Here is a 12,994-nt window from a genome sequence, read left to right as displayed (position 1 = left end):
AAATCTCACCAACCAAGGTAGATGGTGAGTAGTGGAATACTTTTTGTAATTTGCAAAAGCACCCAATTAATGCTCTTATTTTCCTCAAAAATTTATGTTTACCAATGTATTAGTTGCAATGCATGCATGCATAAAGTACATGCATTGGTCAATTTTCTCTTAATACTTGCATGCAATTATTTAATGCACCTTGGAATCTGAACTTGTGATGAGGAACAACCAAATTGAGCCTTATAAAATGGAAAAACTAAGATTTTGAGATAAGCCCTATAAACCGGAAAGGAGGGAGTAGCTAGTTACTGTAACATTACACATATCAAGAAAAGATGAGTCTACAACGTAATAAATGAAGTGATGCATGACACAACACATATGTTAGGCTGGTCATAGTGCGGGTAACATAAGTAGTATCATGCACTTGGAACTCGCAAACATGCTTATGTGGCAGGCAATTAAAGAAGAGAGAGATTGTTATAGTAACATAGGCACTCCCTCCGTCCGGGTTTATTAGGCCCCTCAGCATCACAAGCATGTCCCTTTTTATAAGGCCCCGCTTTGAAAAGGTGCATGCATGCAACCATTTCATTTGTTGCATTGAAAGCCATTGTTGTTGATGCCATGGTTGAAAAATTAATACACTTCATGCCTGCTTTTTCATTGGCTGCATGCATGTGAGAAAGTGCATTGGGAATGAAATAGAAGAATTAATGTGAATAAATTACTATGTGTCTTGGTCTAAAAGAAATTGTCTTTAGGCCTAATAAACCCGGACGAAGGGAGTAGATACCGTAACATAATAAATGTGATGCTACTATGTGTCATGCATGACAATAAATGAGACCACCTATGATACTAATCTATGATATTACCCACTGTGAAGGTAGTAATATAGACTGGTAACGTATGCATGTTACTACTCTAAGTTACTCCCCACTGTAACTCGTCTTATTGCATTATGAGTTGCGTCCTTTATATTCATTTATCACCAGTTTATAGACGCTGACCGTGACTGTGACCGATGTGCGTGTCCTGCCGTGCGGGTCCCCGTCAATTAGCTGCTGATCTTTCTGCTTGTTGACTTATTTCCCATGCAGTCAATTAGCAAGGAACGTCAAGAACTCCTGAGCCTTGTGCATAGGGAGGTGAAACTAACATAAATTATTTTCTTCTGCACAATACAACTAAGCAATTGTTGTTCTGGTGATTTTTCTATGTGGTCAACCTGCTCGCATTCTCTCAGCACATTCAGTTTGCTGCAGAAAGAATTGTACTCCCTCCATTTCAAAATAAGTGTCTTAAATTTAATACAACAACAAAGAATGCTAATGAGGCATAATTAGACAAGAAAGGGAGTGAGTCCGGATGCAGCTTCTCGAGGAACCAACTCAGACCGCTTCGTCGCATTGAAGTGAGCTGACCGCCCGTTCATCTGGCCTGGCCGCGGTTATATAAGACGTGCTCCGGTGATGCACACCAGCATCTCCTTCTCTCCGAGCCCCTTCTACAGCGGCGATGCTGAAGTAGTGGGGGTCCGCGCCGGCAGACGGTTGCGGTGGGAGTTTATCCTCGGGTGGATCTTGGCGGCGAGTGTTGCTGGCGCAGGTCAAGGAGGAGCCACCGTCCCCGCCGCGCTGCCCTGTCAAGCCGGAGCTGATGTTCCCACCCAGTTGGGTCAAGCAGGAGCCCACCTCCCCCCCCCCCCAGCTGCAGCTGCAACGTCAAGAATTGATGTCGCTTGAAGGACGAGACCATATCGCTACCGGCACACAATCGATACACACGCATTAGCGGGACCGACTCGTCGCCCCGCTGCCAAGCCGTCGAGGAGCTGCCACCGGCCATAAGGAAGGCACACAAACAGCATCCTCAACTACCTGAGAGGCGGCGATGTCGGCGGCCCCTCGGGGTCGAGGTCTATCGTCTCCAATGCCGTCGGCCGCTCCTCGTTCGCCAAGACCGGCGAGGCGCCAGAATGGGTCCGCAACGATCCAGACCTCGCCGCCGCATGGGCCCTCGACCGTTCCGTCACCACCAATGAGACGGACACGAGACGCCGTTCCCGCCTCGACAACCAGATCATCAAGTATGGCAAGGAGTGGTCTCTTAGCGAGACTCCCGACGCCGGCAAGGGCAAGGCCGCCGCCGGTGACCGGTGCTCCGCCCGCACCGTTGGCACTAGACGCGACGGCACTCCGAACCATGAAGCATGAGGCGGAGCGGCTACTTCACGAGCAGCAGGCAACAGTCAGACAAGGCTGTCGTTTTTTTTCGAAAAGGGGGGACTCCCCGGCCTCTGCATCAGAACGATGCATACAACCACATTTATATATAAATAAAGAAGTTCAACAAGGTCTTAAAGTCTGAAAACAAAATAACGGCAAGCTCACAAAGAGCCACAACGCCAAGAAACAAAAGGCCCAAAAGCCACAACCGGCTGGCATAACAAAGATAGGTAAACTAATTGCCTATCCTATTACATGACCGCCATCCAAACCGGTTGAAGATATCCCGCGCTACCATCTCCCACCGGACAGATCCAGTAACCAAACGCTCCCTGGCCTCCGTCGGAGTGAGTAACGACCACATACGGATCAACGCAATAGCTCGGAATAAAACCTGCAAAAAATGAATATTTGTTGTTCTGTTAAAAGCCAAATCATTTCTGCAATTCCAAATTGCCCACAACAAAGCACATACTCCTACACGAATGTGTCTAGCTGTTTCGGACTCTATCCCAACAAGCCACGTTCCAAATAACGTACTGACCGAATTCGGAGGAGTAATGTTAAAGGCAATATGCACCGTGTGCCACAAAACCCTTGCCAACGGGCATTCAAAGAAGAGGTGCTTGATAGATTCGTCCCGATCACAAAAACTACACCTAGTAGATCCTGTCCAGTTGCGCTTAATTATCCTTTGTTAAAATGACTTGTTTATGTACAAACCACATAAACACCTTAATTTTCAAAGGAACTTTGACTTTCCAAACCTCTTTGGAACTAGGAATGACATTAGAGTTAATGACATCGATATACATCGACTTAACTGTGAACTCTCCAGACCTAGTAAGCTTCCAACGCAACTGATCGGGCTGATGAGATAGCTGAACCTCCATCAGTCTACTCACCAAATGAAGCCATGCTTCCCACCGGTCGCCAACAAGCGCCCTCCTAAACTGAATATTGAGGGGAATGGACTGCATAATCGTTGCAACAAGAGCATCACGACGTTGAACAATACGATACATGGACGGATACTGAAGCGCCAACAGCGTTTCACCAAGCCAGGTATCCTCCCAGAAGCGAGTGGTGTTTCCATTACCGACTATAAACTTTGTTCTATTAAAGAAGACAGCTTTGACTCTCATAAGCCCCTTCCAAAACGGCGAGTCCGTCGGTCTCACTGTCGCCTGGGACAACGTCTTGGACTGCAGATACTTACTACGGAGAATCTGCGCCCACGTGGCCTCAGTCTCAACTGATAGTTTATACAGCCACTTACTGAGAAGACATATGTTCTTGACTTCAAGATTCTCGATACCAAGGCCCCCTGGTCCTTTGGTCGACAGATGATATCCCATTTGGCGAGTCGGTATTTTCTCTTTAGTTCATCACTCTGCCAGAAGAACCGGGATCGATAGAAGTCCAGCCTTTTCCTAACACCAACTGGGACTTTGAAGAAAGATAAGAGAAACATAGGCATACTCGTGAGCACCGAATTAATAAGAATCAGTCGGCCTCCATATGACATGAGTTTGCCCTTCCAGCAACTCAGTTTCTTCTCAAACCGATCCTCGATGCACTTCCATTCTCTGTTTGTCAGCTTACGATGGTGAATGGGTATACCTAAGTACGTGAAAGGTAACGCCCCCAATTCGCATCCAAACAATTGCCTATAAGCCTCTTGTTCCTCATTGGCTCTACCAAAGCAGAACAACTCGCTTTTATGAAAATTGATCTTCAATCCGGTCAATTGTTCAAATAAGCATAACACCAGCTTCATATTTCTCGCTTTTGCCAAGTCGTGCTCCATAAAGATGATTGTATCATCAGCGTACTGCAGGATGGACACACCACCATCAACTAGATGAGGCACCAAGCCACCCACCTGACCGGCCTCCTTTGCCCTTCCTATCAGAATTGCCAACATGTCAACCACAATGTTGAACAGAATAGGAGACATTGGATCACCTTGTCTCAGGCCCTTGTGTGTCTGGAAATAATGACCTATGTCGTCATTCACTTTAATTCCAACACTCCCTTTTTGCGTGAAAGATTCTACCTGGCGTCGCCAAGCTTCATCAAAACCCTTCATGCGTAAGGCCTGTCTGAAGGAAAGGCCATTTGACTTTATCGTACGCTTTCTCGAAATCCACCTTGAAAACAACTCCATCTAGTTTTTTCGTGTGAATCTCATGGAGCGTTTCATGAAGGACCACAACCCCTTCGAGGATGTTCCTGTCCGGCATGAAAGCAGTTTGGGTAGGTTGCACCACAGCATGCGCGATCTGTGTGAGCCTATTAGTCCCGACCTTGGTAAATTTTTGAAACTAACATTAAGAAGACAGATGGGCCTGAATTGCTCAATTCTCACAGCCTCTGTTTTCTTAGGAAGCAGGGTTATCGTTCCAAAATTCAGTTGAAAAAGCTGAAGCTGTCCAGAGAATAGATCATTGAACAAAGGCAACAGATCCCCCTTAATAATATGCCAACACTTCTTATAGAATTCAGCCAGAAATCCATCCGGGTCGGGAGCCTTATTATTTTTCATCTGCGATATGGCCTCAAACACTTCTTTCTCAGTAAAAGGAGCAGCCAAAATATCATTCTCCACCGCAGTTAGTTGAGGAACATCCTCAATCCTGGACTCATCCAGAGACACACAGTTATCCTCTGGAGGTCCAAACAACTGCTTGTAATACTCGGTAATGTATAATTTTAGGTTCTCCTGTCCTAAAATCGTTCCTTCATCTTGTTCATGCTGAAAGATCCCCTTCTTTCTGTGTTTACCATTAGCGATCATGTGAAAAAATTGAGTGTTCGCGTCCCCCTGGCCTACTCGTCGGACCTTGGCCCGCAACGCCCACTTCAATTCCTCTTCACGAAGAAGCTCTTTCAGCCTCATCTCCGCGTCAAGCTTGGCATGAAGCTTCCGAGGCCGGCAGAACTGTGGTTTCTGCTTTTACATCTAAGGACTGAATAAGGGTAAGGAGCCGTTCCTTTTCGACCTTATAAATCCCGCTAAGATGCTTAGCCCACCCACGCAGGAAACTTCTCAAATGCCTGATCTTATTCTGCCAGCGCTCAAGCGCAGTCCTACCTCCTGTATCCTTAGCCCACTCTCTGGCTACGAGATCAAAGAAGCCGTCTCGTTCAAACCAAGCAAGCTCGAAAGAGAACGAGTTTTTGTTTCCCAAGTGGGTGGCCTCACCAGAGTCCAGAAATAAAGGCGTGTGGTCAGAAATTCCACGGGAAAGAGCCTGAACTGTTACAAAGGGAAACTTCTGTTCCCATTCGACGCTAGCCAACACTCGATCCAACTTTTCAAACGTCGGATTTGGCATCGCGTTAGCCCAAGTGAATTTTCTTCCCGAAAGCTCAATCTCTCTCAGATCCAAGCTTTCAATGATAGTATTAAACATGAACGACCATCTGCCGTCAAAGTTATCATTGTTCTTCTCCTCACGCCTTCTAATGATGTTGAAATCACCCCCCACCAGGATAGGAAGCTGCTCAGAGCCGCAAATCCTAACCAGATCAGCCAAGAACTCGGGTTTGAGTTCGGGCTGTGCGGCACCATATACCGCCACCAAAGCCCAATTGAACCCATCGGCCTTCGACCGCACCCGAAACTTAACTGCAAAATCTCCCATTACCACACTTCGAACCTCGAGCGAATCGCATCGAACTCCGAGTAAGATCCCACCCGATCTCCCTCTCGATGGCAGACAGTGCCAGTCAAAATCAATTCCTCCTGACAAAGTATTCAGAAATTGTGGCGCAAAATTATCTCTGCCAGTTTCTGACAAAGCGATAAAATCTAACCTATGCTCGATAGACGCCTCTGCAAGAAACCTTCTTTTAGCCAAGTCTTTCAGACCTCTGCTATTCCAAAAGATTCCTTTCATAATTCATCATGGATTATTTTTGCCGTACGGATTCTAGCACTCCTACGCACTGCGGATACTGGGTAAACCTTCCGTTTCCATTTGCGTTTAGGAATGTTCTGACTCTCCAGCCTGTCCTCACAACCAGTCTCAGAAGGTCTAACCACGACATGCTCAGATGTATCATCCTCCTCATCCGACTCAGGTAGGGGAGGTATAAGATCCGCACAAAAATTATCGAGCACCCTGACCCCCAAAGCATCAAAGTTGGAATCACTCATGGGCTTAACCGCTGCTAAGTTACGAATCATCTCTAAAGCCCGCTCAGCCTCTAAATCTAGGAGATCATTAACAGAATTTGAAATTTCACTATCATTACTACCTAGTGAAACTCCTAATTGGTTTGCATTATTAATAATATCATTATTAGAAAAATGCAAAATGGAATTAGATGTATTAACCGACATACTAGTAGTGACCTCAACGTCACGAAGCTTGGCCGCCCTCATGGCGCACCGCTGCTGAATGTCGTCAACCTCCGGATGATTCTGGAGACGGCAGCTCAACCGTCGCCCCTCAGAAACCGGATCTGGAATCCCTCCAAACGCTATAATCCCCTCCTGAGAGATCCTGCCCGTGGTGGGACCTCCTGCCTCACCCCAAACGCAATGCCGGTCAGCCTCCATGGACGCCCCAGCGGTAACACCAGGAAGCGGTGAGGCACTCGCCAGCGCCGCAGACGTCGGTCGCGCACCGGGGGAGGGGATTGCATGGGCCACCTGCCCGAACTCCCCACCCAGCACAGGAGGGGCGGCCACCTTAGGCGCCCCAGGTGAAGAGGGCACCGAGGCCACCTGCCCCGAGCCCCCTCCCGACGGCGAAGCCACCACCTGCAGCTCCGACAACGCAATGGGAGAAAAGGATTCCGAGGCCACCTGCCTCGAACCCCCTCCCAAAGGTAAGACCGCCACCGCCGAGACCTCGTCCACCACGGGAGGAGAAGAGGACACGGGGGCCACCCGCCCCGAGTCCCCTTCGGTAAGCGGCTCCGCCCCCTGCAGCACCTGCACCTCGATAGGAGAAGAGAGAGCCGAGGCCGCCTGCCCCGGGTCCCCTCCCGAAGATAAGACCTCCACCACCGGAACCTCGTCCTGAGGAGAGACAACGTGCTGTGCACGTGAGGGAGTGGCCGTCTGCCTAACCTCCTCCTCCTCTCCCCTAACCGAGATCGGCGAGGCCCCAGGAGCAGGGCTCACAGCATCCTCAAAAACCAAAGCAGGCAGCGCAAGCTCAAAAGCCTCGTCAGACTCCACCCGATCACTCCAAAGTCTCGGGGGTGCAGAAGCAGGCTCGAAAGACCCAAATCTCAGAGAAGTCGTAGGCACCGAGGAGGGTGGAACCGTCCCATCCCCGGTCGTCGGAGACCCGGACCCCGGTCCCTTGGACAACTCTCATCCAGTATCATCGACCGGTGTCTCCTTCGCTCCCGCGCTGTCATCTCCCTCGTGCATATCAACATCAGTCCCGTTAGCCGCCTCGGCGAACAGGCTCTCATCCTCAAACTCAATCCCAAGGTTAAAAATCTGGCCTCGATATGTCCACTTGACGACCTCAGGTACGTACTCAATGTCCAAAATACTAACCAGTAAACGAGCTACCCCGTGAGCTCTGGTAAAAGCCATATCCACTCGCTCAGTCTTCCCCACCATAATGCCCAAGCTAGCCACGACTCTAGCATCCTGCATCGGCTTCTTCGAGGGAGCCCCGGAGAAACGAGCCACTCCTGAGTAAGCGGCTTACCCTGAGGCTCCACCTGCTTCCACACATGGAACTCGAGGATACAACTGTACCCGGCACTTTGCACATCCCAAAACTCAGAAGCCTCTGCAAATCCTCCACCGAAGGGAACTCAACCCTGAACAACTTTTTGGCCCTCCGAAAGCCTTGCGTCGCTGGAGGGACGAAGACAACAACGGCAAGACATGGCAACCACGCGTACGAGGTTGTCGTCCGTCATAGGGTTGAGGTTTTTTTAATAAGTTTTAGTTAAACATCCAAAATATTGATCTTTATGTAAATTATGTCCGAATTTTAGTAAAATCCACCGTATTTGCACGAATTCTGTCCTGTTAATTCATAAAGTGTTTGAAATGTATGCGGCTACGGTTGGGTAGTCATTTTCCGCATCCGTGTCCGCGAACTGACCCTATATGTGGACGAATGCAGAAGAAAATTACGGGTCACCATTGGAGACGCCCTAACAGCAGCAAGTTTGACAAGACCTACACCTTGTATTATAATAACACAACATTGTATTGCGGTGCCACATGATTAATATCGAGCATGATGATATAGTCACATCAGAGGAAGTAGATTCATGTACACGCCGACCGTGGCTACAATGAATATAAATATTTTAACTCCATATGAAGTACTCCCTCCGTCACAAAATTTTTGTCTTAAATTTATCTAGATACGGATGTATCTAATACTAAAACGTAACTAGATACATCCGTATTTGGACAAATCTAAGACAAGAATTTTGGAACGAAGGGTGTAACAAGTTACGCCCGTTGAAGTGGTTTGAAAAGCAGTGCTTGAGCGCGAGGGCTGCGGTTCGACCGACGCATAGAAGAGATTTCTTTTAATTTTGTGTTTTTCTCCGTCATAGTGACAAGTGGGCCTGTTTCCACCCTGGCGTATCACAAACGCGGGTTATAACGGCTGGAGACGGCGCACCGGCAGAATTGACGGAATGGACTAAAATGTTCTGTTAGGAAAGTTGAAGGACCATTTTTATAGGGTTTTTTAGTTTTTGTATGATTCTGTTCCAACCACTACAAGTTTATGTATTAATTGTGCTATTAACTCTTAATTATTCTAGTTCAAACTACTATATCAGGTTTGGTCAACTCCTAATTTGCCCGTTAGTTTGTCCAACTTGGGAACTGGATTCATCAATGACATCATGCATGTCCATGCAAGTGATGACGATGAATGGCATTACAGGGAACACTCAAAAAGTAACATTAAGCAGGCATATTTTCCAGATTTTCGAGTTCAAAAGTTAGAAAAGCAACTGACCATACAAGTCACATAAACCACTTGCGAAGCAAATCCCTAAAAGGTCACGTCGCTGTATTTGGCGTCGTCTGTCCTCTTTCGGATGTATTCTCTCTAGAAGGCCAGGCAAACACAGGTACCGCCCCTATGACCCGACTCCGTTCGCCATCATTTTCTGCTGCTGGCTCTTTGCTACAGATATATCCACGTGCCGGAGGAGACTCGGGAGAGTCTTCTACCAGCAAAGGACCAGGTGATAGTGACGGCATGGAACGGCTGGCGTGGCTGCCGGTTAATTAATGAATTCTCCCCTTGGCTTTGATCCGACATTGTATCCCGTTTTTGTGTTTCTAATTTTGTTCATGTAGATCTGGGTAATGATCCATAAAACTGAAACGACAAAACAAATATGAACGTGACGTCCACAAAGCTTTACGTTTTTTTCTCAAAAGAGGCAACGCTCCGGCCTGTACTGATGCACACATCCATAGCAAAGCACTATGGTTGTTTGGTGGACGCAAGCAAACGGAATTCCAAATCGAATAGAACTAACAAACAAATTTTACAAAGCAAACATGGCACTCGTGCTCGTCACATCAACCGTCGTGATAAATCTCAAACAATTACATTATAACAAAAATAAATCAAGAACGTACTATGAGTTGGAATATACTGATCCATTGTCCTCCTATAAAGGACATAAGTTTCCTTTTTTTATTATAGACATAAATTGGAACTCTAGACAAAGCATTGAGTGCAAGTATAGACGAATAAACTTACTAGTTCAGAAAATTAGTAATTTGAACTAAAACTACGACGCTTAATATGGATCGGAGGGAGTATAACTTGCTCTTTGAAATAGGTATTGGTTATTCCTAGATACCTAGGGATGACAGTGGATACCCATTATCCATGTACCCAGTGGATAAAAACCAACGGTATGGGACAAAAAGTTATCATGGTATATAAATAGGAAATCTCAAGCCCACCTGGTAGAGTGGGTATGGGTATGGGATCTATGATTCATAACCTCATACTCATATATTTGTATAAAATCTAATAAGTACATACAAATTACCGCTACGCTTTGCCGTGAGTTTGTGAACTTAACATGTACGACTATGTGCTACCGTTTATGACTATGTGTGATTGTTTTGATGTGTTGTTGTTTACGAGAATGTGTTGTTGTTTATAGAAGGTGTCGTTTATGATATGTTGTTGTTTATAAGTATGTGTTGTTGTTATGACGCGTTGTTGTTTATACATTATGATCATATGTTGTTGATCATGATTATGTGTTGCTCAAATTGATGCTTTGCAAACATGTGTATTTTTACCCACGGGTACTTTACCTTGTCGAGTGACATGTATTGCAAAAAAAAATGTATTCATTGGTGGGTATGAGTACGGTGATGGGTAGGCTCAAAGGGAACATGTAAGGGTATGGGGTGGATCCACCTGTACCTTAACCCGGTGGGTGCCATCCCTATACACAGGGAGGTTTTTTCTCAATAAAAGGTAATATATTAATATCAAGATGATACAAATTATACCTGGTTTTTGCAATAACACAACATCAAAACATGGTCGGGCCATTTCTCTAAAGAAGACCTCGTTAAGACAATGAAAATGCACACAACCAAAAAAATAAAAATAAAATGAGAAGGAGAAACAAATAAAGCCGACACAATCAATGACTTGCAATAGACCAGCAAGAACGCTATCTAGCATCCTTGGCAACACATGAGCTACTAGAAAGGTTCTCTAAAAATAATGCCTTCAAGAAGGTAATGACGCTCAAGTGTTGCCACCGTGAGATCCAACCACTGCAGGGCAGATCTTGGCTTTTTCACACCGGAGAGCACGTCAGAGTAGACTCCAAAGCAATGCCTTCAACAAGGACATGGCGTGTGAAACACTACCATTGCCAGGTACAACAATTGAATGTCGAACATAGGTTTTCACCCAGAGCTCGAGACCTAGAGCTTGAAGAGCACCACCAAGCCAAAGACACCGTTTGTTGCCACCACCTGAAGAAGACGAAGCTATGAAAAGGCACCCACTCACGAAAAACTGAAATCCGAGCCATTCCATTCCCATTCACGCTCGAAGGTAGCCGCTCACCTGCACATCCTTGGCGTGGATATCACCACACCATCAAATCTATGTATGCAAGCACATAATTGTCACAATAACGCAAAGAGCCGGACATCGCTGGGATCCATCTCACTCGCATGTGCTTCAAAAATCTTATGACAAAGGTCGACGACGATAATGACGCCGAGATGTGGCGACAACTCTGTAGCTGCCGCAAGACATAGAGGCGACCACTCCCATCCAACCGATGTACGTCTTCACGCCGTAGTCGCTAGCTGAGCGTTGAAGGCCCATATCATCACCCGCGACTAACTGCATCCTATGGCCCTCGGGCCGCCACACCCCAATATTCAAGCTCCATCAATTATGGCATGCCCGAACCCCCTGTGCTATGTTAATGGAAAGCTCCTCGCATGAGAACTCATTCTCGCCGCTTTCGCCGACCGAGCAGGCCTTGCCCGCTAACGTCCTCCGGCGGCAGTGGGAAAGGAGAGAAAATGAGGGTGTGGGATGCCGACAACTAGGGTTTTGCCTGATCCGCCCCTGTGGGTGGCGTGAGTGCTCAACCACTTCATTTTGTATTGAGTAGTTTGAGAAGAGATTTTTCGGTACTGTAACAGAGGAGAATTTTCTACTACGTCCCACGAGTTTCAGATAGTGGGTAACTGAGGGAGTCCTGGATTAAGGGGTCCTCGGGCGTTCGACCTGTTGGACATGGGCCGGACTGATGGGCCGTGAAGATACGAGACAGAAGACTCCTTCCCGTGTCCGGATGGGACTCTCCTTGGCGTGGATGGCAAGCCTGGCGTTCGGATAAGAAGATTCCTTTCTCTGTAACCGACTTTGTATAACCCTAGTCCCCTCCGGTGTCTATATAAACCGGAGGGTTTAGTCCATAGAGGCAATCATAATCATACAGGCTACTTCTAGGGTTTTAGCCATTATGATCTCGTGGTAGATCAACTCTTGTAATACTCATATTCATCAAGATCAATCAAGCAGGAAGTAGGGTATTACCTCCATAGAGAGGGCCCGAACCTGGGTAAACATCGTGTCCCCTCTCTCCTGTTACCATCGACCTTAGATGCACAGTTCGGGACCCCCTACCCGAGATCCGCCGGTTTTGACACCGACAATAACCCATATGGAAAAAAGAAAAAAGGCTTTAACTTTGACTTGTTTTATTTACAAGAAAATGTGGGAAACTCATTTTCTTTCCGCATAGAGCATCTCCAACAAGAGAACTACTACCTCCGTTTCGGTGAATAAGTCATTCATGTAGTTCTAGGTCGACGATTTAACTATCTAAATATGTATTATATGTGACAAAAAATATATATATTTAGAAACTACATCCGTGTAGAAATCTAGTGATATACTTTTCATGACATATAACACATATTTAATTCCTCAAATCGATGACCTAGAACTACGCGAGTGACTTATTCACCTAGACGAAGGTAATAAAATTTTGCTCAAGACCTAAAATGTAAATTTGGGATTTTTGGCCCAAAAAATGACTCCGACAATACATCTAAGACTTATTCATGTGAACAATTTTTTTTGGTAGCCACCTAAATTTTGTTACCAGTACCAATATTTGAGTCCTTCTTACTACACCACCAAAAATACCAAAAAAGTGCCGCAACCCAACCACCCCGGCGTTTTCATCCTACGTTAGCGCCTGCCGATCATCGACCCCCACGACAGCCGCTGAGCTTGTGACAC

The sequence above is a fragment of the Triticum aestivum genome, chromosome 3D, assembly GCF_018294505.1.
Source record: "Triticum aestivum cultivar Chinese Spring chromosome 3D, IWGSC CS RefSeq v2.1, whole genome shotgun sequence".
Classification (NCBI taxonomy): domain Eukaryota; kingdom Viridiplantae; phylum Streptophyta; class Magnoliopsida; order Poales; family Poaceae; genus Triticum; species Triticum aestivum.
This window is presented reverse-complemented; position numbering follows the sequence as displayed.